Genomic DNA, 25310 nt, shown 5'->3' on the forward strand with positions numbered 1-25310 from the left:
CCCTTGAGACGAATGAAATACCACTGTCAGGCCCCCTCGAGTTCCGACGCCAGCTTCCCAGAGACGTCTGCGTGTTAAGCTTCTTACTTCAGCAGTGACAGTCAGTATTTCTAAGGCAGCAGGCTGGCCTCGCGCTTCCATTCTGCTGTCCGGCCACGTAGGGTCCTGCTGCTGGGACCGTGGGGGGAACTGACGGTGAAGGAAGGAACGTGATTCGGCTCCAAACTCTTCTCCAGGATAGAACCCTGAACCCCTCCCGGCACAGAAGCGTCCTGTGGGCTTCTCTTTCTGGTGGGACCCCCAGCCCAGGCTTCCAGGACACAATCGCGACCCAGGACAGCTGACTGGCCAGCTCTGAGGGGTCCCTGTCCCCTGCCCGGGGGTATGAGATGGGACCTGATCACATCGATTGTTTAGAGGACAAGAAAGAGAAATGGAAAACCCCACTCAGAAAAATCTCAGGGACTGGGGCCACCGCCTCCACAGACACAAACCCCAGAGGCTGTCCCGGGCTCCCCATATTCGGGCCCTGACGTTTCCCTCTGCATCTGAGACACAGCTCTGCGGAGCCACACAGACCAGGGCTGGTCTCCGGGGACTCTGGGGACAGTGAGCAGACGGTCCTCCCTTCGCCAGACTGGGCACTTCCCGCGTCTTTCTTAGACGCTCAGCATTTTCACGTCTTAAGGGTCATCGCCGAGGGCCCAGCAGTTTGACGGAAGAAAGGGAACGGGGTTGGGGGGATGGGGTGTGTGAGGAGCGAGGTCTCCGGTTTCTCAAAGGCCTCGCTGCTCCACGCCCAGTGCCTGAGCGCCCTGGTGCCGTGAACCCGTGCCGAACAAGTAAGCAGGCACATTACTGACCCGCGAGTGGGTGACTGTCAGGAACTGGAATGCTTGTTCCTGGACGATCCACTAGAAATAATTAGGTCGGGCACCCAGTTACGCCTCCAGCAAAGCCCGTAAAACCCGGGCGCACCTCCTCCTGGGAAGAGCATGTCTGCTCTCATTGGTCATCATTTACTTTAGAAAAGCCACAGGGTTAGGGCAGTCGGTGAAATGGCCATAGTGACAATATCTTCCATAAAATGATCAGAGTACGTATTTGACACAATAGACAGCTATTGAAAATTATAAAATTTTAAAAACAGAAGCTCTACTGATACGATCAAATGGCGTCATGTGAGCTCATGGAAGGCAATTTGGTTGTATGTGCAAATTCTATTGGAAATTTTAAACACTTTGGCCCAGTAATTTCCCTTCCAGGAATCCACCCTAAGAAATACCCCGAGCTGCTGACGATGCTCCCTGAGCAAGTGTGCACTGTGACGCTGTGTGTAACGGTGAGAACCTCGGAATAGTCCGAGTGCCCGACAATAACTAGGGAGATCATGGGACGTAATTATGCAGCCGTTAAAGTAGTGTTTTTAATGAGTTTGTCATAATAATATGGAAGAATTTGTATTACAATAAAAAATAAAAGAACAGGAGGCAAAAACATAGTATGATGGCACCCACATTACGAATCAATAAATACATGCATAAAACTCTGACTGGTAGTACTTAAAACGGTCAATCATTGGTGTTTCTGGGGTGTGGGACTTGGAGAGACTTAGACGGTTCTTCTTCCTGCTTTCCTTTATCTTCCAAAGCTATTATGCTGAATACTTTGTGAGGGGGAGCATAATAAGCACTTAGAAATAAAGGCACCAATGAGGTGAAAAATTAAATTAAACATCACATTTCTTAAAAAGCATGTTGTACAATCACCGCTGCCTTGAAAAACTCAAGGAGTGGGTTGGTTCCTCACAAAGGGGCTGAGCTGGAATAAGACAAAAGCTGGAGGCCGGAGGCCTGAGTTTGCTCGGGTTTTGGCTGATTCACGGAGGCTGGGGGATGAGGGGGTGTGGGCCCCCAGCACTCACCAGAAGTGCCCGCCCTCGGCCCTACCAGGCCACCTGTGCCGTCTCTTGGCGCTCAGTCACCTGTCTCTCACTGTGTCCCTTCCAACAAGATGAACGCTGGCAGGGGGACAGACAGACTGACAGCCTCTGCATTCCTCAGGCCCCGGAGGAAGGAGGGGGTTAACAGCACTGACACTAGAGCAGCCATTTTACACGTCAATCTCCCGCCACAAGTCACCAGAAAAGCACGTTCTCCTGATTCTTGTTCACTGCAGATCCTTTCTGTGGCTAAAGGGGCCGAAGGTCATGCAGGGAGGCCGAGGGCCCGACACCGACAGTGTTTAACAAGATGCTCGTCTTCCACCAGGTGTGGCGGCCAAAGGTGGAGTTTTCCTCCTGTCCCACTTCCTACGTATTTAAAAAAAAATTCTTTTGCACTTTAATGAGAAGTATCTCAAAAGTATCTCATATCCAGAAAAGATAACCAAATGACCATTAAAGAAAACACAACAGCACTCCTTCTGACCATTTTTCTTATTTGCCCCCCACTGAGCTGACACTCTTTTAAAAATAAAAGGTCATTTTTTTTTCCTGAAAATAAGAAAAGGCACGTTGGGCAGCGCGCTGTTTTCGGAGTTCGCATGACAGCTGTGACACAGACAGCCCCGCCGCACCCGCAGCGGGGAAGTGAGGACGCGGGTGTGCGCTTCGGGGAGGGAGCGAGGGCTCGCTCCAGCCGCCTTCCTCAGGAAAGCGCCGTGCCGCAGAGAGCAGGGGTTTGGAGAATGCGAGTGTTTGGGTCTCAGGCCTTTCCCGTGTGTCTGGACTCAGGTCTTGAGCATTATTTAGCTTTCCATGGGGTCTGGGGGCAGGTCCCTCTGAGACTGGACATCTCGCAGGGAGGAACAGGCTCACCACTTCCCAGCACCTGCGCCACGTATTGGGGAGCCTCATGGTCCTGCTGGCCCACGGAGGTGCCCCTCCGCCGTCACAGCAGGCAGCCCAGCACGGCCTGGCCGCTCACCTGACCCACCTCCGAATCCATTTCCTGAGCCGCTGAAGCCAACTTGACAGACAGACAGACGCGAACAGGACATGCACGCAAACCCTGCCTTTCCAGGCACCGGTCACTCTTCCTTTCCTTTCTTTCCTTTCAAGGAACTTGGAAAATGCTTGGGATGTCAGGTCCTCGATGATCTCCCTGCATCATTAGGACGGTTTTCTGTTTTTCAGTAGTTAAGTGTGTGCCTGCATTTCGACAGGTTGCAATTTCTGGGGGAAACAAAGTCTCTGCATCAAAAGATGTTTGATACAAAAGATCCAGACAATTTGGGGGTTGAAATGTTGCATAACTGGGCCAGGGCAGCTGACCTCAGGGAGTCAGCTAAGCTTTGTACAAGCGTGGGCTCCACGTCCACTCCTGAGGAGCCCCCGTCTTCCTCAGGATGCTTCTGCAGACCATCCCGGGGGATGTGGGGACTGGGATCAGAGCTCAGGGCCACAGATGCCTGAAGACTCAACGGCCTTGTCTCCAAAGCGGGCTTCCTGCTGCCGGGCACCACGGCCAGGCCCCTCAGCATGCAGGACATTTGTCACTTCTGCCACCAGGCTCTTGGCGATCCATCTTTAACTAAAAAAGGGACAATTCTCAGTAGGCACAGAAAAGACGGCAAAGGCACCTGGTCTCTGATGCCGCGGTCAGTTCGTGATGGTTGCCCACCCTTCTCCTTCCCGAAGACCCTGGTCTGTCTCACGTCATTGGCACTTTTTTCTGGGTCACGGGCATGGCCTCTGATCGCGCCATCCTGCCCTGAGGCCCCGTGCTTCCCGGGAGCGTCTTCAGTGCTGGCGGCCGCAGCCACGCGCCTGTACCCTGAGCGCACTCACTCAGGACCTGCCTTGAGCGCCACGTCCTTTTGTTTTTCTTCTCAATGCTCCCCCCACCCCAAAATCCTGGGTCTGAAGGGTGTCAGCCCATAGTCCTGGTGTCTGTGTCCTCAGAGCAGACCTGAGCCACCTGAGGTAGGACCCGTCACTCCCTCAGCTCCGAGGCCCTTGGAAAGGTTGGAGACAATGATTTGTGATGTCACCTGCAAATACGAGAAAAGTCTGTCCCCACAGGGTTCATACGTGGTCTCCATCTGAAAGGCCAAGCCGTTCTCCTATCGGAGCTCTGCAGGGTGATTGGCCCCGGGTGGGACCCTCTCCCTCCTGGTCACCGCGTCACGGCACCGCTGTCCCCAGGGGATGCAGGGGGGTCCCGCTGCTTGTGTTGTCAACGATGCTGGCAATACTGCTGGCTAAGAGCACCTCCTCCCTCGCTCCTTCCTCCTCTGGGCAGCGAGGGGCGCACAGGGATGGGGCTGGTCCGTCGCAAGTTGCCATGGAAATGAGCTGGTGGGGAGCGGCTTCCTCTTCACAGGCTCTCCATTTACAGGCTCTGCCCCTCCTGCTATTTATGCCACTTAACGAGACCCTAGGAGGTGGTTCCCTGCTTGTAAAGAAGAATAAAAATGACATCTCCAGGGCTGTCTGTTTAAATCCTAACAGCTGACATGCGGGGTGGTGCGAATGTCTGTCCACGGAACCCCTGGCAGCACGGTCTCCTGGTCCCCATGGGTCCTGAGGTGTCGTGATCATGTCTTTCTCCCTCTTCCATCCTGTCAGGCCCCCTTCTCTTCATATCCCTCCGTCGAAGGTTGTCAAAGGGTTCCTGCCCCTCCGCGTGTGCGTGAGCTGGGCGCTGCGATCAGGCACGAGGACGCCTTCTGTGGTTCAAGGGTCGCCGATGCCTGGCCCGGGGGGTTGGCAGACAGTCTCCTCCAACACGCTTGCTCATGGGGAGAGAAAAGATGCAGAAGAGGACGCTCTGAGATGGTGACAAACACCACTTCCACGTGGGAAGCGTTTCAAAGAATCAGACCCACCCAGGCTTTCCGAGACCTGACACCCTGGTGTTTTTACAGCAGAGCACTGAACGCTTGAAATGGGATTTCCCTTTTACAAAGCACATTCCTGGGCACGACTTTATTTAACCCCATCCAACCACATACATGGGGAGCGGGGTGCCCACCGCTGTTTCCCAGCATGCCTTGCAGCTGTGTGACCGTAACGACTCATTCGGGGCCCCCACGGGTTCTTCGTGGAGCTGATGTCTGCCCCTGTCAGACCACGGAGCGCTCTGAGGTGTGTGCAATTCATGTGCATCATCAAAAGAATCGTTTCTCCAAAAATTATATCAAATAGCGAGTCAACCAGCAGTTGCTGGTCGCCCACAGGTCTACATACCACGTGCGTATGTTAATAGACGCGTATATTTCCGTCTTCTGCTACAGCATCTGTGGCCGGTTAGGCGGAACAGGTACGACTTTTTGCCTCCAAGTGCTCACAGATAAGAACTCAGCTGCTCAGTTTTAAAAAGGAAGCGGCTTCGAATGGCCCACGTGCCTTTTGGGGCCCAGCAAGCAGACCTGCAGGAGCAGGAAGCCGCGGCCTGGAAACCGCACGGGCGGGGGCCGAGAGCGTCAGGCTGAGAAGCCCCAGCCGTCCCCCGTCTCCAGCTCCGGGATCGGTTTTTACATTCACGGAAGCACCTTTTTAAAACCAGAGCCGGCCTCTGCGGGGAGGGTGTGGGGACAGGCGTGGGCCACCTGCTGGCTTCCACGGGCCTCTGCCGCGGGGCCTGCGGGTCATGAGCCCAGGAGGGTGTGCGCTCAGGGTCCCTGGGAGGCGCGTGTCCCTCTCACCGCTGCAGCTCATGTCACTGTGACTCATGCGGCCACTTCCACGGTGGCTGGTGAGTCTCCTCCGGGAGGCGGGCTTCCTGGGACAGTCCCCAGAGCAGGCCCGTTCTCTGAAGTCTGTGGGACGTTATTTCTTTTCTCACAAATTTCTGTGCATTTAGCTGAGAGTTCCTGAAGAAGCCTGTTTTAATGAACGTCTCTGATCTAGTCGGGCGTTTATGACACTTTGAACCTGCCAAATGCCTTTTTCTTTTATTTGAAGGGTCAGAATGAATGAGGTCAGAGTGAAACAGTAAGTCTGTGTGTCTGCCTGTGTGTGTCTCTCTAGTGTGTGTCATCCACACATGTCTGTGTGTCTGTCTCCGTGTGTGCCCTGTGTGCCCGTGTGTCTGTGTGTGCACTGAGGGGGTACTCAGCAGGGGATGGGCGACACTTGGGTCTTACCGTGTGGCTTACATGCAACCAGACACGTAGAAACTTAGCCACACGAATAGGCATCTGTGCTCGACAGTATCGCCCGAGCGAGGCTGTCAACATACAGACAATTGTGTGACGGCTTCGACTCGGGCTTCCTGTTGGTGGCTGGCGGGTGATGTTCCTGAGCCCTGTCCCTCACCCTGGATCTGGGACGTCCTCCACGTGCCCAGTGCTCCGCAGGCAGGCTTGTCCCCTGTTCTACGAGGGCAGAGGTGAGGCCTTCCTTTCCCGGATGGCACCAGATCCTCCCAGGGCGAGGTTTCTGTTACTGGGAAGCAGATGCGGAGCCCGCCTCCGACGTCCGAGGGCCCCGGAGACTCAGCTGTGTCCCAGTGCCATCGCGCTCAGTCCTGACCTCACGGTCCTCCAGGAATGACAGCCCCTGTGCTCTCGGGTGCCCTGCCCCGCCCCCCAAGAGGAGTGGACCCATGGGGCCATCTGTGAGACTGGGCCCCTACCTCCTCCTAAAACACGGGGTGAACTGCAACTCAATTCTCTGCAGTTACCAGCGGAAGGTGGGACCTGGTGCATCCTCCCCTGACCAAGGAGGATGCTGACCCTCGGGCGGCCAGTGTTGCCGGCGCCTCAGGACTGTGACTTGACCCCGGAGCTTCGTTTGTAATTGTGGGTAGGCTGCTCTGGTTGACCCTCATGTGACAGATGGAGATGGGGGCATGTTTCACAACAGCCGGTTCTCCTGAAGGTCCCGATGCCACCGACATGCCTCACGTCCTCACAGCCGTGGTGTGGACGTGTGAGCGCTGGGCAGGGCCGGCCCTTTCAGGGTCGGAGACACGTCTCCTCTGCCCACCGGCCCCAGTGGCAGGAGAGAAGGCAGACACCCCTGCGCTGGCGGGGACATCGGGGCAGAGCCTACCCAGGGCCCTGCACCCTCACCTCTGCTCTGGGTGCAGGTGGGAGGACCGGGCAGCCTGGACTGTCTTGAGATTAAAGCTGTTTGTCCAGCCCGAGGGAAAATAAAGTAACGGTGGGGCAGCTATAAATATGGTGGGACAGTCACTCATTCCTGAGACTTCTTGCCCGGTCATGGTCAGAGGCATCTGTGCCCACGCCCGGGAATGCCTGACTCAGGCAGGGTGCGCCGGGGCCCCAGCTGCTGCCGCGGGCCTGACACCTCCTTCGAGGAAGGGTGCAGCTGCATTCTTGTGTGGGCGCCACCCCGGCACTTCCGGGGCTGCCCGACATGCTGCCCGCCGGACGTGGAATGAATGGTATGTGGCCTTCAGGGGTGCACGCTCCCTGGAAAATCCCGGGTGGGGCACTCTGGGGGTGGTTTGCCCCGGCGCAGGCTGGGCTTTCCAAGAAAGAGGGAGACACAGGCCAGTGGCTGTCGGGGACTGGAGTGTCTCTCTTGTGCCCATCTGCTCTTGTCTTGCTCCTCTGTCCCATCTCTCCGTTCACCTCGGCAGCCATACGGGGATTTAACCCCGGGGAAGGGATGCTGGAGGGCACGTCACTGTGACTGCCTTCCTTTTGCTGCCTTTTATGCCTGGGGACGTGAGCTGGCTGGGGGCTGGGGCTCAGTCTTAAGTTCTCCCAAGGTTGTCTGGATGCAACATTCAGTCACCTCTCACATCATTGCCACGTCATCGGTGTGTTTTGAAGAGTCTCAGTGAGGGGAGCAGGGTGTTGAAGACACCCCAACCTGCCCGGCCTGCAGAGGGCAGAGTTTTACCTTCACGCCTGCCTTTTCTCAGGTCTGTTCTATCTAAAGTGAAGCGTGGGAACCACACCTGCAGCCCCCACACATCGCAAATCCTCATGCACGGCCCGGAGCAGCCGTGGAGCGGCCTCCAAGACCCACACGCACGCGACACTGCTTTCTGGATCAGCTTGGATGGCACCAAACAGGAAGGTGCCTCCCCGGGAAGTCCGGTGGCGCCATCGTGGGTCACCCCTGTGTCCTCCCCTGACCTCAGCCCCTCGGCCCCGCCCAGCGGTCTGTGCTGCCGAGAAGCTGGGGAGAGAAATCTGGGCTCCACCACACAATGACCGGTGTCGTTGTCACGTCTGTAGCAGCTGCCTGATTCCCTCGCTAGAAAAACGAACCTGGCAATGATATGGGGTCACTGGGCTCTGCGGATTAAATCACGAAGGGCACCAGTGTGAATGGCTTTAACCGCTAACGGGTTATTCATGTTTAATTTTTATGTGTATTTGATACCGTGAGCACACACTGTGCAGCGAATATTTGCCCCCCTCCCCTCACAGGGGCGGGGCTGGCTGGCACAGTCTTGGCTTCACACGTCAGCAGCTAGAGGCCCGGAGAAGCTCCGTACGTGGGCCAAAGCGGCAGAGAGAAAAGAGGGAGACCATGTTCATGAAACGCGGGGTTGCATAGGGTTAGCGCCCCAGCGGGTCGGACCCGCCTGCCCTAACGGTGATGGGGAAGGACGTCCACCCCCGGGGCAGGCGGACGGGCAGGGCGGGCTGCAGAGGGGCCGGAGGCAGCGCGCCAGGCGTGGGAAGTCTTTGCATCTTGTGGGTGGTTCACCGCGACGTCTTCAGCTCCTGTCAAAGAGCTGGTGGCGTCCTCGCCCTGTTGCTAAAGGGGTCTTTCGGGGGGAGCGCGAGTAGAGCCGTCAGGTCCTGCGGAGACCTTGCCGGGCTGCCAGCGAAAGGCCAGTGTTCCCGCAGGCGACGCTCTGCACTGCTCCCCTCCGCCCGCTGTTTCCAGCGTCTCACGGTACCAGGGACGGTGCCGGCATCTGCCACCAGCTTCCTGCGTGCCGGGCCGGGCACAGCCCCGAAGCTCCCACAGCTGCTCCGCCTCGGGGCTCCGAGGAGCTCGGCCAGGCAGACCAGGGGCCACGGGCGCCCGCAGTTCGAACCGAGGGAATTCCAGAGTCCGGCCGGGCTGTATGTTGTCACCTCCCGCTGGTAGTGGGAACTTCAGGGACTGGCTTTTAGGAATCCCAGTTGCCTGAACGACAAAATCGGCCCTATCCGTGCTCCCTGAAATTACAGACGCTTCCAGAGGGTCAGGAAGCACCCCCACAGCAGTGAACACGAGCGGCACTTACACTTCGGAAAAGTCTGGTGGGGCCCCGGGCGGAGCACACCGTTACAGCCAGTCTGGGTTCGGACCTGCGGGGACCGGGCCCCGGGGCAGCTGCTCGGGCCTCGCCCCGGCCCGACTGTGCCCCACGCTGCGACTTCACTAGGTTCTCATGTGGTTCCCGTGCACAGACAGGGCTGCGGGGGGGCGGGGCTGTGCTCAGAGGGGGCGGGGCTGTGCTCAGAGGGGGCGGGGCTGTGCTCAGAGGGGGGCGGGGCTGTGCTCAGAGGGGGCGGGGCTGTGCTCAGGTGGTTCCCGTGCACAGGCAGGGCTGCGGGGGAGGGGGCGGGGCTGTGCTCAGAGGGGGCGGGGCTTTGCTCAGAGGGGGCGGGGCTGTGCGCAGGCGGTTCCCGTGCACAGGCAGGGCTGCGGGGGAGGGGGCGGGGCCGCAGCGGGCGGGGCTGTGCTCAGAGGGGGCGGCCGGTTCCAGTCCCCACGCCACACACAGCGCCTGTTGGAACAAGTTCCTCCACATTCCCAGCCCCAGCCCCTCCGTTTAAGACAACAGGCCAACGCCACGTACCTCCGGGCTGAGGGTAAAACCGCCCAGACTGAGTATGTGCACGTGACCAGCGCGGCGCCCGGATGCCACAGGTCCCTCCCGCACGTCAAAGGAACTTTTAAAGCAATGCTTTCTCTTCTCTGATACGAAAAATAATACATGTTCATTGCAGAGAACTGGCAAAATGCATTTTTCACGTGCAGCTTTCTTGTCGTTTGGAGTGACATGAAATGACAATGCGTGCGGGTGTTCTGTCCAATGGAGGGGCTGCGATAACAATGCTCTGCGTCCCGGACGGCCGGGTTCTGCTTTCTAAAAATAATTCTACGATAACAAGAACACATCCAAGCCACCGTCAGTGCCACACTGAAAGAACGGGATGGTCAGGTATGCCTGCAACGCGCCCTTTGACCCTGGCTGAGTGACATCAGCCAGGACAGTGGAGTCACAGGCTCTTCAGTGTCTTGGGCTGTTAAGTTTGTTGTTATAAAGACGGAGATGCGAGGCGGGGCTCGGGCTGCCTTGGTGTGTGGACCTGATAAATGAGCCAGCCCCCCCCCCCCCCCCCCCCCCGTTCTGACAGCCCCTTGGAACAGAACTATCTGTGTAGAGTTCAACGGCACTTCTGGATAAAGAATTTAACTGGCCAGAAAGGGCCCGAGAGTGTGGCTGAGCGCAGCTCTTTGTGATGGAATTAAAAGGTGAATTTTGCAAAGACAGCAGTTGTCCTAGAAAAGTAGGTGAAGCCACACTCAGGGATGGAAATGGTCTCGAGGGGCCTCTCAGTTACGGGAAAATGCAAACGCTCTGTAAGATGGGGAGCCGCGGGCTAAAGGAGACCATCCAGGAGCTTGGAGGTGCGTTCTCCATAGAACTCGCCAGAAGGATGGGTTGCCCGGCATGTTTTCGGTTGGTCTTCCAATCTCTCCATGTTTTCTGGTTTTCCAGGGTCAAGGTAAAGTCATGGGAAGAGTAATTTGTTCGTCATCAAAGGACCAAGATTGAGAGGGGGTGTTGGAATACTCAGTTTGGCTTAGTGAGTCTGTTCTCAGTCCCTTGTTGGAGACCCTGCTAAGGAACAGGCGTATGACAAGCCAGCTTAGGTCACGTTGACAAGCAAATTTTGTCCAGAGGGAGAGTTTGAACTGACATTCCAGGTGATGTGTTTATGACGTGGAGTCACGGAATCACAGTCTGGTTCAAGTCCCCGCGGGGCTGTCTCACGAGAGGAAACACAAGCTGTGAAGACACAGTCCCTGCACTGAGTGCGCAGGACACCCAGGAGAGACCGTGAGGTAAACATGTGCACAGTCGTGTGAAAAGACAACTCCTGTGGCCAGTGGCCCGGAACGGCAGCCGGTGGCTCAGGGCCGCAGGGATGCAGGACGCCGTGGAGGCCGGTGAGGCGTCCAGGTGAGGGAGGCGGCAGGTGCGCTGGGGGAGGGAGCGGTCCTGCAGAGAAAGAGAGCTGGGGCCCTTTCCTGGGGGCAGGAGGGGTCCAGGCCTGCAGAGGGGGGCGGGGGAGGGGGCAGCTGCAGGCATGCCGGGGTGTGTTCCAGAAGCCTGCCCATTTTGTCCTCTGTCTCGCTCTCTCTGATATAGATAATAGAGAAATGTCTTAAAGTTTGTTAGAACAGAGTTATAAAATAGCTTGCTATAACTAACTTTAAATTGGGAGCCCAGGAAAGCAAAAAAATAAAAATAAATAAAAAGGCTCAAGAGGCTTTTGCGGGATGGGGTGGGAGAAGCAAAATTAAATATTAGCTATATTAGCTGACCTGAGGAGACATTTGAAAAATCCTCGGGCCATCTCAGTCACCTGAAATCAAATATTTACCTCCCTGCACGTCCCAAAATAAAAGCTTCTGCTTGAAAGTTCTTGCCAGCACCACCAATGTTTGCTGCATACTGTCACAGCTGGACGGTTAAGACCTTCTCAAATAGATTGCTTGGCTGCCGAATCATACTCTTTGTTTGCAAAACTACTAAGATCAGTCCTGTGGCCTAAGAATTAGAGTTAGCTTTTTATCGGTGAATAATAGTGTTGGACGCTTTGCAAAAGAAGTGTCAGTAGAGCTCAGAAGTGTTTACCTGAGGGATCATACACATTTCAAAACATTTGTGAAGCTCGTGTGCACAGGCAAATACTTGCCCCTAAAATAAGTGCTCCCTGGAAGATGCACGCTTTGCGCCGTCCCGCCTGGTGGTGCGCCCGCCCACCTACCGTCGCGGACCCTTGCAAATGTTTACAGAGAGATTTTGCTGCAGAGAGCAGCCTCCATCCACTGGACTTCACTAATGGAGATCTGTGATGTGGCTTGCAGAAACTGTTTGAAATTTTCCTTTTAAGATGGAAGAGTAAATATAATTTCAGGGCAGCTTTGCCAGCAGTTTAAGAGATTGACCTGTTTTTAAGGGCTGGGGGAGCTTTTATTTGTAAGTGAACGTGGTATATACTTGCTGCATTCACTCCAACCTGTGTATTCAAGCAACTTCCCTCTACGTCCCTCAGGTATGTAGGTTTTCAGCCACTTGGGGAGTTTTATTGTTAATGTTTTGTTGTGTTTTACGGTCTTAAGGAATCGCAAAGCTGCCTGCATTTTGTATTGTTCCGCACTTTACCCCCTCTACCCGATTTCTGCGAATCGGTGAGCGGTGCTTTGAATACCTTCTCTGCCCCGTAGCTAGGGAATCAGGTCGCTTTGTTCCGTCCCCATGCGCTAGCCGTGAAAGGCAGCCATGTCAGGGACGGGGAAACCAGAGACTCTTTTACATGATCTGAGCTGATAAAAAATTCCTAATTCTCCAGCATGTCGTTGCATATGGCGTTAGCCCCTTAAGTTAGTAACGGGTATGTACTGAGCACTTACTGAGTTTTACTGTGTTCTCTACGTAAATATTACTCACTGCCCTAGGGGCTTAGTCTCAATTACCCAGCTGAATGGATAGAAAACAGACCAGCAGAACAGAGAGGAGAGAGAAAAACATTCTTCTAAACATGGGTTCATACTGAGCATGGTTTCTGGAGTGAATGGAGTCGTGAGCCTAGAAAGGTCACAGCTTGACAATGTAGAAATCTAGAGGAACCTCCACTCGGCTGCCCCTCAGGGCTCCTCAGAAAGGGGCCCAGCCCAGCCTCACCCCTGCAGGTGTGGACAGAGTGGGTCTGGGCGGGGGTTCTGGCCGGGAAGTTTTGAACGGTGTTAGCAGCGACTCCGACAGTATCAAGCGCGGAACGAAGGCAGCGTCACTCGGCGCGTGAGCACCTCGCGCCCGTCCTCCCGAGCTCGGAGCATCGTTTACACGCCTGGAAGGCCGGCCCTGGGGCGTACCCAGGGGAGGGCGTGGAAACTTGTCACAACGCCTGAGTTTTCATTTACAAAAGCAAGCCGTTTGGGTGATTTTGCTTTTTCAGCACATTTCACCAAGCTAGTCCACTTACAAATAATACTTCCAAAAGCCCCCATCAGAGCTCCAAACTAAGCCCTGTGCTCAGTTCGCGGCGTGACCAGGTACATCCCTTTGGATCGATAAAACAGGACCACGCAGGCAGCAGATGGGCAGGGCGTGTGGCCTGCGTGGCTGTGTCCACAAGACAAGACCGCGGGGTCCGGGGCCCGGCACCGAGGCAGTTGCCCCTCAGAGAGGCGGAAGGACGGCTGTGCTCTTTAGGGAGAAATCTGAAGATAGAACCGTTGTCCAACCTGAACTTCTGTAAATGGAAAAATGTATCTCCTGAGATATTTCTTTCCTAATTCACTGGATGGGAGTAACAGCAGACTATTTACTGCAAAAGAAAGGATTAGTGACTTGAGGACATTGCAATAAGAGCTAATCACAATAAAACATACAGAGAAAATTACTGGAAAAAAGAAGAAGAGCACCGAGTGAGCTCCGGGGCTCCATGGAAGAGCCCACGCTGCATACGAAGAAATTCTAGGGGAAACAGGACAAGGAACAAGCAGAGAAAAGCATTTGAAGGGATAGATAATGGCGGGAGTATTTCCAAATTTAAAGAGAACTTTACGTGCACAGATCCAAGAAGCTCAAAAACCCCCAAATACAAGAAAAATGAAGAAAATCACATGACAGTCAAATTGCTTAAAGCCAGTGACAGATATTCAGATTATAAATATATTTTGCATACAGAGGGGTAAAGGTAATGATGACAGCCAATTCTCCGTCAGAAAAAATGAAAACCAGAAACAACAAAGCCTTCAAAGTACTGAAAGGAAAAGTCACCCCGGCGGCATGTGCTCGGCACTCAGCGCCGGCTTTCCGGACACCGACAGCAGTGAAGAAAGACGGAGGCGTAACGATGGACCCGCAGATCAATAAAACGGAATAGAGAGTCTAAAAATAGATTCATCATGTAAGACCAACTGATAATTAACGCATGTGCCAAAGTGATTCCAAGAGGAAAGGATATTTTTTAATACAAATTGTACTGGATCTATGGCCCCTCAATATGGGAAACAATGAACCTCAACTCTTATCCCTCACTGTATACAAAAAATTAGAACTAAATATGGAAGCTAAAACCGTAAACATTTTAGAAGGAAACAGAAAATCTTTGGCTTTGAAATGGGCAAATATTTTAGGCTATTATACAAAAAGAATGGCCCATAAAAGAAGAATGTTGATCAACTGGAACTCATCAAAATTGAAAACTTTTCTTCATTCCAAACGCATTGATAATTAACTGAGAAGACAAGCCACAGACCGAGGGCAAACATTTACAAAACGCACACTTGATAAGAGCTTGTATCCAGAATGTATCTTATAACACGAAAACAAGAGAAGTAATCACATAAATAACGCGAAGAACACGTGAAGAGGTACTCTACCATCGAGGACAGGAAAATGGTAAATACGACCCTAATGATCACTAGCGACCAGAGAAATAAAAATTAAAAATGTGGAGAGAGAGCAGGATGTAGGAGGGAGAAACGATACCATGGAAGAGACTGAAGATTCCCGGTTTGCAAGGATGACAGCAACCGGATGCTCGTCCGCTGCCGGTGGCCACTCAGTGAGGTCGTCGCTGTGGCCGCCCGCCCGGCCGTTTTGTGTTAGGGTGCAGTGGGCCAGCACCTGTGCTCACGGCCCAGCGCGGCCACGACACAGTAGCACCCCTGGGTGTTCTGTCTCAGTTCTGGGGCCATGAGTCCGAGAGCAGGGTGTTCATGGTGAGGACAAGACTGCCCCAGGCCTCTCCCCTGTATTCTGGGGTCCGCTGGCGTCGTTGGGGTTTCCTGGCTTCTGGACACATCGCCCTGACCCCACCTTCATCTCACACGCTTTCCGCCTGTGCGCGCCTGTGCCCAGGTCTCCACTCTTCCCACGGACGCCAGTCACGTTGGATTCGGGCCCGCCCTACCGACCTCAGCCCGACTGGACCCTCTGCAAAAACTCTGCTTCCAGAAAGGTCCCATTCCCAGGCACCGGGGGGTGGGGACTTCAACATCCTTTAGGGGTCACAGGGCAACCCATAATGCTGCAGGGCCTGGCATCTCACACAGGTATTTTTCCTCAAAGGGTCTGTGAAGGCAACGTGAAATTTATATCTCAGGGAATCTGATGTTTTTATAGAAGCTTTTCTCTACTGAACTCAGTCCTCTGTCTGGTACCCGCAGGTGGGTGAAGAAGGAAAAGATTATTCATTCTGTCCTCCAGCACTTTCTTCAACACACGGTGCATCTGTGGCCTTGCGCGCCACGCCGCGCGGATGTGGAGCGGGGGTCTTGGCTTGTGCAGCTCAGGCCGCTCGCCTGGTAGGAAGAAGGGGTGACAGAGCGCTCTGGGGAAGGCAGGGCAGCCGGGGTCCCCTCCTCGGGGAGGGTCAGTGATGGGGGCCTGGGGAGCAAGCGGACGGAGAGGAAGGCAGTCCAGATGGGCGCACGATAGAGCCGAGGAGGAAGGGACAGAAACAGGGCAGGAAACAGAAAACAGCTGAACGCCAACAGAGTGCAGGTGGAGGGGACCGTGGGGAACAGCAGCGCAATGATGGGGGGACTGGGTCAGCTCCGAGATGGCCTGTGTTCTGGGGACAATGGGGACGAAGGGACACAGGAGGGGCATAGGACTCGGAGCTGCTGCGGCAGGATTTACCGCGCGCTGGGTGCAGAGCGGTCAGCTGCCGGGCGTCCAGGGACCACATGGTGAGTGAGGGAGCAGAGGCCTCGCTCAGAGGGGTCCCGTCTTCTTTCTAGGGAGGGCCCTGCTGCTCTGACCGGCCCGAGTGTGTCCAGCAGTTTCCTCCTCGTGCCAGCCCAGTGGACGGCGTGACTCCGTCGCGGGGGAGGCTGCTGATGCCTTTAGCTGAAACGGGGAGCGTTTGTGACGCAGAGGGGGCCCCTTCTTTCCTTCTTCGATGAGAAAAGCACTCGCTACACGTAACGAGGACGGAATCACGTGATGATCCGCTTTGTTTCTGCAGAAGAAGCAGGGTCACTGTCCTCAGAAGCAGTCCTCCCAGTCATCAGCATGAAAGGTAGTTCCAACACCTTTGGAAAAGGTTCCGTTTTACGCTGTTCTGTTCTTCTAGCACAGGTGCCCTGAGCGCGGAGGGAGAGCGCTCACACGGTGCCAGCTTCCAAATGTCCCCACAGGGCATGGCCTTTCGCGGTCAAGGCCAGAGAAATACGCGCTTGAGAAAATCAGGGAATCACTCGACTTCATGGCAAACTCAGCGAGCGGCCGTGCAGGGGCCGAGGAGGGCAAGTGAGCCCCAGCGGTGCGCCTGCCCCACGTGGCGTCATCAACACGGACCTCAGCATCCGCCCCTCCCCGAACCAACGCACCAGGGGGCCCACCTGTCCCCAAAGTATCTCATCTCTCCCCCACCCAAGCCCCAAGGCTGCCACCGCAGGGTCTCTGCTTCTAGATCAGAGCCGTGTCCCCTGGGACAAGCTCAGCCGCGTCGCTGGTACCCAGCCGCGGGGAAGGGCTCCGGGTCCCCCTAGATGGCTGCGGGACCGTGGGTGTGCTCAGCCAGACTTGGCACATACGTGGCTCTGCAGGGGAGCCGAGGCACCCCCGGGGAAGGCAGCTCCGGGTGCCAGCCTGTCACAGTGCGCGCGGGAGGAGTGTCAGGACCGCCGGTGGCTGCCCACATGTCCTCTCTCTGTGAGCCCCCAGAGGCCGTTTCAAGCAGAAGACAAGATGTTTGTGACCGTGGAACACTCAGAGTTTCCTGGATAAGCAATCTGCTCCAATTGTCCTTTATTTATGCCTGCACTCCATACGTATCCAGGGAGAAGAGGCAATATTCTGGGCACCAGCATCTGGTCTGTGTGGGTGAGGAAAACATGGGCAACTTATTGGGGTGGCCTGGGGCCCGGGGAGTCCGGCTCAGCGCACAGTGCAGCTGAAAGTCAAAGCAGCTCAATAGTTTTCTAAGATCGCACCACAGACATTGGTGATTGGCAATGGGAGTCCGTATCTCTCGACGCCTTGCCCCTGCTGTCTCCCCCTGTTTAACAAGTCACCCCAAACTCCGTGGCTCACCCCAAACTCCGTGGCTCACCCCAAACTCCGTGGCTCACCCCAAACTCCGTGGCTTAACCCAACAGCGATCATTTCTGGTTTTACGAATTCATTTGGGCTGGGAGTGCCCCTGTTTCTCCGGGACCCGAGGGGGTCTGTTTTCGGGAGGGTCCCCTCTGGGCAGGCAGGCGGGCTCAGGTGCGGCTGCATCCAGGGACCTCAGCCCCTCTTCAGCGAGCCTCTCCTCTGGCTCCCTCGCGCATGGTGGTGGAACTTTGTTTGTTTAAATCCTTTATTTTTAGAGCAGTTTTAGGCTCACCGCAAAGCTAAGAGGAGGGTGCAGAGATGTCCCGTACACCCCCTGCCCCCACACATGCAGAGCAGCTCCCATAGTCAACACCCCCACGAGATGGTGCATTTGTTACCACGGACAAGCCTACAGGACACACCATCATCCTGGGAGCCCAGAGCTGCCATTCGGTCCCCTTCCTGGTGCTGTACATTCTACGGGTTTAGAAAATGTATGAGGCACGCGTCGACCACAGCGCGGGACAGGTCACTGCCACTGTCCTAAGAGCCCCCCGTGCTGTGTCTGTGCATGACCCCTCCCCTCCTCGTGCCCCTGGCTGCCCCGGGTCCTTAAACCGTCCCCACTGTTCTGCCTCTCCCATACACCACGGACTTGGGATCACACCGCGGGGTGCCTTTCCAGACAGGCTTCCTTCACTTAGGGATAGGCATGTAAGCTTCTTCCATTTTTTTAACGTCTAATAGTTCATTGGTTCTTTGTGCTAAATAACAATCCGTTGTCTGAATACACCACAGTTTGCCTGTCCACTTGCCCACCGTATCTTGGGGGTTTCCCAGCTAGAGCACGTTTTGGCGATTATAAATAAAGCCGCCATCAACGCCCATGCGCACATACTCTGTGGACTGTGTGCCCCTCCTCTGGGTAAATGGCAAGGAGCAGTATCGCTGGGCTGGGCAGGCGGGGTCATGTGAGAAGCGCACTGAGCTTTGCAGGACGGTGCCCAGCTGTGTTCCCCGGGGGCTGCGCCGCGTGCCGCCCCACCAGCAATGGGCGAGCAGGCGTGTGGCTCCCCGCCCTCACCAGCGTGGGGTGTGGCCGTCACCGTCCCGCACCATGGGCGTCCTGACAGGGGGGCAGCGGCGTCTGCTCCTCATCACTCTGATCTGCCTCTCCCTGACCACCTACGAAGCGGGGCCTCTTTGCCTGTGATTACTCCCCGGCTGTCCATCTTCTTTGGTGAGGGGTTTGCTGATGCTTTGGGCCCATTTTAAAATATGGCTGTTTGTTTTCTAATTGTTGAGTTTTAAGAGTATTGTGCACATTTCAGATAACAGTCCTTTACCAGATACGCAAATATTGTCTCCCGTTGTTGGTTTATTTTCTAACTCTCTTGATACTATCTTTTGCAGAACAGAGGCTTTTTATTTGAACGAAGGCCAGTTTATCAGCGATTTCGTCCTCAGATTGTGCCTTTGGTGCTGTATCAGAAACGTCACCGCCATCCCCAAGGTCACCTGGGTTTGCTCCTACCTCACCTTCTAGGAATTTTAGAGCCTTAGATTTTTCCTTTGGGTCTGAAATCCACGTTGAGTTAGTGCTGGGAAGGGTGTACATCTGCATCCAGATCCATTTCCTTGCGTGTGGATGTCCACGTGTGCCAGCAGCGTGCGTTGGAGAGGCCGGCAATGCGCCGATGACGCGCCTCAGCCCTTCTGTCGAGGATCAGCTGACTCCGCTGCGTGGCTCTATTTCCAGGCTCCCCCCTTCATTCCACTGACATGTTTGTTGGATCTCTTGCCAACGCCCCATTTGATGACTTAGCTTTCCAGTGTCTTGCAGTTGGGGGGCGCCTGTCCCCCGGCTTTGTTCTTCTCCTTCCACACTGTGCTGAGTATTCTGGGTCGTGGCTTCCTCTATGCATGAAAGAATTTTGCCTTGGGAAGCTCATGGAATCGCCCCCATGCCCTTAGTCCAGGAGTTTTAAAGCCCTTTAGAGCCTTCAGCGTGAAATCACGGGAAGCAGGTTTCCGTCCCAGTCATGCTGCCGTTTCATGGTCAGCACCGTGAGGGGCTGTGGTCCGTGCCTGCTGATGTGTGCGCAGGGCCGTGCCACCGTGTCTGCGGCCGTGGCCGCTTGATGGGCATGTTTGGGCCCATGTTTGGGCGCATGCACCACAGGGCTTGCCACCCAAGATGCCTGTGTCATCTTCAGGATGTAGAAAAGTTGTTCTCATCAGTGTGGCTTCAAAAACAACCTCAGTGTGCGGAACACGCTCCTACAAAAGCTGTCCCGGGTGAACCTGAAGTGAGAACAACATATTTGTGCTCATGGCGATTTTTGAAATGTGATTCTTGGGGTCAGACGCCCTCTCCATACATTATTTAATTTTAGGATAAACATAGCATTCAACTTTGATTAAATAGGGAGTGGATACAAATTTAAGCTAGAGGAACTCAATTATTGGACTGATTAAACAAGAAATACATGTTATCTATTTTAATCTGCTTAATTACTGAAACCAGCTTTTCTTTTAAAATTACTCCATTAGTCCAAAGAACAAAATCAATGCATATCCAATTAATATTAATTATACACCACGCGCAAACTTGAGTCAGGTTTAACACAGTCTAGTACTGTGATTGTCCTATTGGTAAATTGAAAATGCATTTGCCGAAAGAGAGGAGGGTGCTTTTGGCGACAGTCAGAGTCAGCAGGAATGCTGCATTGTAAACGTCAGACCAACCTCAGGCCAGTAGGGGCTTGTTCGGCTGCGCGCGCGCCTGGGTGAGGGGCGCCCCGGGGTGCTGCTTCCTCTGCTTCCAGAACAAAAACCTAAGAATCCAATTAACATCCAAGGTTTCTGGACATGAAGTAACTTTGGCCAAACAATGTTTTAGTTATTGAAGCGTATGGACAATTGGATCAGGGGACGCCAATGAATGTTCTTTACGCTACAGTCATGTCTGCAGATAAAGGAGCAAAACCATGCTGAGATGGGTCTGCGCAGCTGCGCGCGTTTCCCTCGAGGGGCACTGCCCGCGAGCACGCGCTTTGTCCAGGAAGAACGAGGAAGGGCGCACGCCTGCCCGGTGCATTTTGCCGCCCCAGCCCACTGGCCGCTGGAGAACGCAAGCGAGAGGGAGGGAGGCGGGGGGCGCTGCTCTTACCAAGGCTGGCCTGGGCCCCCCTGGTTTGTTCGGACGCTGCCTACACGGATGTCACCTGCAGACTGCGTGTTGTCGTAACAGCTGGTGCTCCAACGCCACTTCCCACGAAGAACCTCGGAGCTGGAACGGGAGCCTGTTTTCTCCGGGCCCAAACTCCCATCCCTTAAACGGAGCCACTGAGGAACAGGAAGAAACAGAGGAAGCTGTAAAGACCCCTAAATATACTCGAAGGGTTGTATAGACTCTTCTTGGCCTGTGTGGTTTCAGGTACCGCCGACCACAGCTCTGCTTGTCTGCATGGCGTGAAGCTAGAGGACTGAGGTGTCTCTGTCCTTCATCCGCCCTCCACTCGCTCAGTCCTCGAGCAAGTGTCTGCTCTCCGTGACCCGGGAGCCTCCGTGCGGGTCCCCGGGAAGGCAGTAGTGCCAGACACGGGCACGGGTCCCACCCTCGTGGAGCCCAGGGGCCTGTGAGGGAGGGCGGGCAGCGCCGGGCACCCAGAGGGGAGAGGGGACCACGAGAACAGTCAGGGCCGCCCAGGGGGGCGTTTCTCAGCTCAGGCCTCTTGGCCAACGAGAACCAACAAGACAAAGCGGAGCACGCAGGTTGGGGGAGGAAATAAACAACATTCTTGGCAAACGAGTAGCAGATGTCAAGGACCGGTGGTGGCTTTATCTCGTGTGACTTTTCAACAACCTGGTGGGGTGCCTCACCTCCCCAGAAATGCCCCTGGACCTCAAGGGCCACCCCGTCTGTGCGTGGGGATGGCAACCCGGCAGAGGGGGCCGCTTCGTCCTCTGGCCTCCCCAGGTGCCTTTTCATGGCGCTCACCTAGTGGCTCACGGTCGCTTATACGCGTCTTGGAGCCCCTGAAGGGCACCCACCCCTCCCCAGCCTGAAGCCCAGGGGCTGGGACAAGCTAATCACTCAATGGGAGTCTGTTCACCTAACGGATAGGTAACTGCCCTTCCTCTTAGCCTCAAACCAGCGCCCTCTCTGTGTTTACGAGTTTCAGCCCCCACGGAATGAATATGGATCAGTGCAGCGTCTTGAAGACGGAAGTAATTAGGAGACCATAGAACCATATTATCTTGACAGCCACCTCGAAGGTAAAACAAGGTAAACGCTGTTCACTGCCCATCATCAGAGGCAATGCACTTGAAGGACGTTGTCAACTGTTTGCCGAGAAATGTCACCGTTGTTTTTACAGCATCGTTTTCCAAGCTTATATGATTTCCATCCTTCCAAGGGCACCGAAGACCTTTGAAAAACAGAGCATGATTATTCCATTGATGAAAAGATAACCTTTAAGGGATTTTAGAAGAGAAGAAATAGCAGCCCCTGAGAGTGCCAGCTGAATTATTACGATCTTTCTACCTTGTTTCAAAAAAAAAAAAATCCACCTCTGCCAGGCTTGAGAAACACCAGCCAATTATCCAGGCAGGCAGCACGCGCTGTCCCGCAGGCCTCAGATGTCTGCGGCCTCTTGCTGTCCATGTCGAGCAAAGTGACTCACGGATCCCCTGAGCATGAATGTGATCAATAAGCCAGATCCGTCCTGTCCTCACTCGGGCTGCCTGGCCAATCTATGCGAAGGGAGTGCATTGCCGCCGTCCTTCTCTGCCTGTTCTATCCCCCGTTTTCCCAGCAGTAAGGAGAGGGAAGACCCCGCGGGACTCTCACAGATCACTTCTTGTCTCAGACAGTGCTTGCCAGCTGAAGCCCCCACGTGCTGCTTTTGTGTTCCCGTAAGTCACAGGCTCATCTGCCATCGCCTGGTTTTAGGAGAACTTGGTGCCATGAGGTAACGATGCTCTTGAATGTCCCCTTGAGAGTGTCGCCCCGTGAGACTCGTGGAGCGGCCTGGAGGGCGCTGGGGCGGAGGGCTGCTCGGGGGCCGGAACACGCCTCTTCTCTTCCTCGGTCCCTTGGGCGTGTACGGGAGCAGCAGGCGGTGTCGCGTGTGTGTAGACGGCAGTCAGGGCGCACATTTCCTGACCCTCCTGCGCTGTGTTTCTCCGGGAGGCAGGCAGGCGAGCTCGCGCGCGTGGAAGGAAGCCGCGGTTCCTCGGAGGACGCGCTCGGGGTGCCTTGTTGGTGTTTGGCAACACGACTTCTCTCCCTTTTCCGTTCCTGTCCTCATTGTTAACCGGGGAACGTCTGCTCTGCGAACACTTGGTTCCCCATGGAAGCCGCCGGGGGCGTCACGGGCGAGGAAGGACAAGGGGCGTTCGTCGCGCGGGTGGCGGGGAGAATCCCACAGCCTCAGAATCACCCCTGGAATGCGAATGAATTGTGACTGCGCGGCTGCTCTCAGGGTTCTTCCTCTGGTCGCCGACACTTGCACGCAAACCTTCTAAGGGATTCCCGGGGGCTTGTGAGATCTCCACGCAGACCTCACCAGTGGGAGGGGCCCTCCCCGGCCCCCCGGCTGCGGTCAGACATGGCCTCCCCTGCCAAGTGCCGGGCACTGCATCCCCTGCTTCCTTGCCTGCACGGCCCTTGGGGGTGGATCGATGTCTACGCTCCGAGTTCCTGGAAGAGGAAGAGTATGCCGTGACCTGCTTTGTAAACCCAAGACCCGGCGTCACGGGCAGCACCTGCTGGAAATCATTGTCGATGTATGAAAAGAAAGTTTAGGTAAAACAGATGAACAGAAACCTTCAATAGTAACGACAGACTGACGTAATGGCTCAACAGGGTTCGCAGAAATGGGGGTGGCGAACAGAAAATGGACTAACCAGACGTGGGAGGGGACAGGGGAGGTGAGATGCTGTCACTGGAAAAAGGATTCTACGAATAAATATGAAAAGGAACGAGTGTGCTTTTTGTGATTAAAAACTGCAGTTAGGACCAGGTGGCCGAGTCACGTTAGAAAGTGAGGTTGAAAGGCTTTTAAGACGAGGCTTTGCGACTCTGTTCTGTGGTTCCGGCCGTGACATTGGCAAACACAGCCTGTGGTCAAGTTCATCCTGCGTACACGCTGTTAAGATAGAAGTAACCTCCTTGAGTCCCCACTTTCTTCAATGGAGAGTCACAAAGCTCGGCGATCTCGCAGGCGTCTTTATGACCAACTGTCAGGACCCAGGGCCGGGCTGGCTGACCCCACGTGGACACAGTTTTGGGAAGTGCTCTGCTCAGCTGGTCTGCGTCCCCTGAGACTGGGACGACCAATAACCACAGTTACCAGCGCGGCCGACTCACTCCAGCTTCCTCTCCTGACCGCCTTCTGCTGGTAAATCGGGGCGTCTCTGACGGGCAGCGGCCTGTGAGCTTCAGGCGTAGGCGTAGCGGCCCGACGGCCGTCCACGCCGAGGAATGACCACCATAGCATGTCTAGTTGCCAAGCGTCACTGCACACCCAGTTACACTTGTTTTTATCACGTGGCAAGAAATTCAAAGATGTACTCTGTTAGCAACTCTCAAGTATGTGATTCGGGGTTAATAACTGCACATTCCCTTTCGGCGACAATAATTTGTAACTGGAAGTCGGTGTTCCTTCCCCCATTTCACCCACACTCGCCCTTTCCCAGCCGTTGTGAGGAAGTTCTTTAACCCAGGACTTGATAAACACACAGGTGGTTCATGGATGAGAACCAAACACATTTTATTCAAGGGAGGCCGCCTGCCACCCCAAGATGTGCCTTTCTGCAGAGGAAGGGTCGGGCTGAGTCAGAAACAGGGACCCTGATGCGTGGACTTCACATCGAGAAGAGAAATGCTGAAAAGGAGCCGGGAGCACAAGCCGGGGCCCAGAGCGGGTCAGCAGGGTGCCGCCCGGCCGGAGCTGGGGAGCCTCCAACTCTGAAGTGCACACGGCTGGTTGGGAGAAGGTCAAAAGCGTCCCAAGGGGACCCGCGGGACTCGTGTGGCTACCTGGTGGTAGCCTCAAGGCTTTGTTCTCCCGAACACTTTCCAGGGAAGCTTCCACTGAAGTCCCAGAGAAGCATCAAGGTCCCAAGTCGCTGACAGCATACAGAGGCAAAGTGATTCATAGGAGCGCAGCCTGGCCAACAGGAAGGCATTCTGGCAAATAATTCAGAGACATGTCCTAACTGCCACCTAGTACAAGCAATTTGCATGTTTCTGTGGGAAAATAAAAATGCAATACGGACTTTTGGATGTAAAAATATTTCGCCTGCTATAATCCACACTCGAGAAAAGGCTTCCTGTGTGACGGATTCTTCCGACGGCTTCTGCTTCTGGAAGAGGGTTCAACTCAATCTTGCAGTCACACGCGTGGGATACGATGCTACCCGAGGTTGTTGAGCTTCGAGAATTTTACGGGAACAACGAGGATCATAAAACCACGTATACACACAGAGCCAGCTTCCTGGGCTGTCCACCTGCCGAGTCACACGTGGCCCGCGCTCAGTGGGGTCCCCTGCCCCGGCTGGTTTCCTGCTCTTGGTCTCCATCTTGCAATTCTGACTAATGATTCTTAAAAGATCCAATATTTTTATTTGTACTAGGGCCTACAAATTATGTAGCGATCTTGTATGTATGTGTAGGTAAGTGATAGAGGACAGGTAGACGATACACACACGGGTAGACGTGACAGACAGAGACAGCTGGATGGTAGATAGATGAGAGACAGAGATACATACGGCTGCTGCTGATGACGGAGAGAGAGCGGGAGATTCGCGTGAAGGCGATAAATCTTGAGGCAGGACAACACCTTCTTCCAGATGTGGAGCTGCTGCGCCTTGATTCCCTGCAAACGGCCTCTCCTGCTATTGCTGTCCTACCTGCAGACAAAGTTTGCATCTGGTTATCAATAGCGAATTTAAAATGCTCTAGAGCACCTGCTTTTTATGAGCAGCGCTAAGATCAGTTTGCACGCTTCATTAAAGGGAGTTAACATTATTTATGTGGGTGCTTTAGAAGAGATTAGAGAGAGCTGCTGGTTCCCGAGAAGG

The 25310-nt window shown here is 54.8% G+C and overlaps 1 long non-coding RNA gene across 1 annotated transcript; it reads left to right on the top strand.

Moving 5' to 3' along the window:
• Positions 1-7305: 7305 nt before the first annotated feature.
• On the top strand, positions 7306-8270 carry LOC150005581 (uncharacterized). Its single transcript, XR_016511673.1, has 2 exons — positions 7306-7355; positions 7842-8270. It is a non-coding gene; the product is annotated as an uncharacterized LOC150005581 (long non-coding RNA).
• The last annotated feature ends 17040 nt before the right edge of the window (positions 8271-25310 follow it).

This window comes from Furipterus horrens, unplaced genomic scaffold (genome assembly GCF_987537825.1).
Source record: "Furipterus horrens unplaced genomic scaffold, mFurHor1.1.pri manual_scaffold_6, whole genome shotgun sequence".
NCBI classification, from domain to species: domain Eukaryota; kingdom Metazoa; phylum Chordata; class Mammalia; order Chiroptera; family Furipteridae; genus Furipterus; species Furipterus horrens.